This window comes from Trichosurus vulpecula, unplaced genomic scaffold (assembly GCF_011100635.1).
Source record: "Trichosurus vulpecula isolate mTriVul1 unplaced genomic scaffold, mTriVul1.pri scaffold_31_arrow_ctg1, whole genome shotgun sequence".
NCBI classification, from domain to species: domain Eukaryota; kingdom Metazoa; phylum Chordata; class Mammalia; order Diprotodontia; family Phalangeridae; genus Trichosurus; species Trichosurus vulpecula.
Window position 1 is genome coordinate 726,096 of NW_023494523.1, and position 2,993 is coordinate 729,088.

A 2,993-nucleotide genomic window follows, 5' to 3' on the forward strand; every position below is an offset into this window, starting at 1 on the left:
AATCATAGAAACAATTAATTACGATGTAAAAGAAAATGATAATGATAAACAATGTACCAAAATTTCTGGGCTTGGCTATGGAAATCCTCTGAGGGAAAACATAATATCCTCACAAAACAGAAAAAGAGAGAGGATCAGTCAGCTAAAAATGCATCCCTTATATTGAGGCCAACAAATAAACAAACCTAAAGTAAAGCATAAAAAGAAAATATTAAAAATTAGAGAGAGAAATGGAAATATAAAATGCCACAGAAATGTAAGTAAAACAAAAAGCTAGTTCTTGGAAAATAAATCCTTGGCTAATCTGATGACCTTACCCTTTGATTCAGCAATTCCATTACTAGGTTGTAACCCAACCCAATGCAGTCATAAAAAAGGGACAAGGATTTACACGTACAAAAATATTTATAGTTCTTTTTGTGTTAGCAAAGAACTGGAAGTTGAGGAGATGTCCATCAGTTGGGGAATGGCTGAACATTTGTGGTATATGAATTTAATGGTATGCAACTGTGTCGTAAGAAATGACAAGCAGCAGGATTTCAGAAATCTCTGGAAAGACTTCTATGAACTGATACAAAGTGAAGGGAGCAGAATTGGCAGTGTCGTGTAACGATTAACTATGAATGACTCAGCTCTTCTCAGCAATATGATGATCCAAGACAATTCCAAAGGCCTCATGATGGAAAACGCAACCCACATCCAGAAAAAGAACTGATGGTGTCTGACACTTTATTTTTTTTTTCACGGTTGTTTTCCCCGCTTTGGTCTGTTCTTCTAATTAATATGGAAATATGTTTTACATGATTGCATAGAAATAACCTATCCCAAAATACATACAATTTTAGGGAGGGAGAAACTTTGGATCACATTATTTTTAAATGAATGTTAAAAACTGCTTTACACGTAATTGAAAAAAGAAAAATACTATTTCAAAAAAAATCTGATTAAAAAGAAGAGAGCGGCGGGGCACATAGGTGATGCAGTGGGTGGAGCACCGGTCCTGAATTCAGGAGGACCTGAGTTTAAATCCAGCCCCAGACACTTGACACATTTACTAGCTGTGTGACCTTGGGCAAGTCACTGACCTGCTGACCTGCTAAAAAAAAAAAGGAAGAGAGCAGAACTTGCACATGTGCAGGTGACAGAGTGAGGAAGGAAGCCCCTGAAGCTCCTCCCCACCCCCAAATTCCTCTCCAAAAAAACTAGAAAACCAAGTCAGAATTGATCCAGGAGTAGGGAAGCAGCTTACCAGCCCCATAGGAAAGGTCTGTCTCACCAGTACGGGAGAAGAGTGAGGCCCAAGAACACCAGCTATAGCAGCCCATCTCACAGCAGGGGACCTGCAGCAACTCTCCAAGCCTGGGGCAACCTGGCCCACCTTCCTGCAAACCAGCAGTCACCCTGGCAAGTGAGCAGTCTGTGAAGTGCAGCAAGGCCCCAACCCAGCACAAGCCACCAGCAAAGCCTATGTCCCGGGGCTGGCCACCAGCTAAACCCCACACCCAGGAAGGCCAACAGAGAAGCTCCCAGCACCCCCACCCCCAACATAAGCCAGAAGGGAAGCCGATCCTCCAGAGTAAGCAAGTAACTAGGCCATAGAGCCCAGGGAAAGCCAGCAATAAGATTCGGAAAATAATTCCTTAAAAATTAGAATTGAAGAAGTGGAAACTAATGACTCTATGAGAAATCAAGATACAATAAACAAAATTCAAAAAGTTAAAAAAGAGAAGAAAATGTAAAATATCTCATTGAAAAAATACCTGACCTAGAAAATAGATCCAGGAGAGATAATACATGAATTACTGGACTACCTGAAAGCCATGATTAAAAAAAACAAAAACAAAAAGTAATCCAACCCTGAACACCTTTCAAGAAATCATAAAAGACCATAACCCTGATTTTTAGAACCAGCGGGCAAACCAGAAATGGAAAGAATGATCCAATCACCATCTGAAACAGATTTCAAAATGAAAACTCCTAGAACGTCATAATCAAATTCCAGAACTCATAGAAAGTATTGCAAGCAGCCAAAAAGAAGCAATTCAAATATCATGGAGCCACAGTCAGGATTTGGCAGCTTCCATATTAAAGAAGCAGAGGGCTTGGAATATGATATACTGAAAGGCAAAGGCAAAGGAATTAGGATGACAACCAAGAATCAACTAAATTCAGCAAAACTGAATATAATCTTTCAGGGGGAAAATGAACTTTCATGAAGACTTTCAAGCATTTCTAATTAAAAGACCAGAGCTGAATAAAAAACGTGACCTCCAAACATGAAACTCAAGGAAAATATAAGAAGGTAAAAAAACAAACAAGAAAAATATTGGGAATTCAATAAGGTTAAACTGCTTATATTTCCACAGGGCAAGATAATATTTATAATTCTTAACAACTTTAGTACTATAAGAGCAATTAGGAGTATATGTAGAAAGAGGATGTGGCTATAAGGTGACTTTGATAGGATGACACCCTCAAAACAAAGGGGTGAGAAAGGAGACTGCACTAAGGAGGGGATGGGTGGGAGAGAGTGACTAGGGAAATCATCCCACATGAAAGAGGTTAGAAAAAGCCATTATAATGGAGGGGAAGGTGGGGTAGGGAGAGTGGAGGGGAAAATTTAAACTTTGCTCTTACCAAAATTGGAATAACACACATATTCACTTGGATATAAAAATCTCTTACCCTACAAGAGATTAAAAAAAGGATGCAGGGTAATAGAAGGGGACTGATAAAAGGAAGGTGGTGATCAGAAATAAAACAGTTGTGAGAAAGGAAAGGGGGTGAGAAAGAGTAAAGTGAAAAATAGTATGGATGGAAATACATAGTTTGGGTGAACTCCCCCATAATACAGAAGTGGATAGCAGAATTGATAAAAAAAAACCAGAATCTTGCAATATGTTGTTCACAAGAAACACATGTGAAGCAGAGATATACACACAAGGTAAACATAAGGGGCTGGAAAAGGATCTATTATGTTTTAGATGAAACAA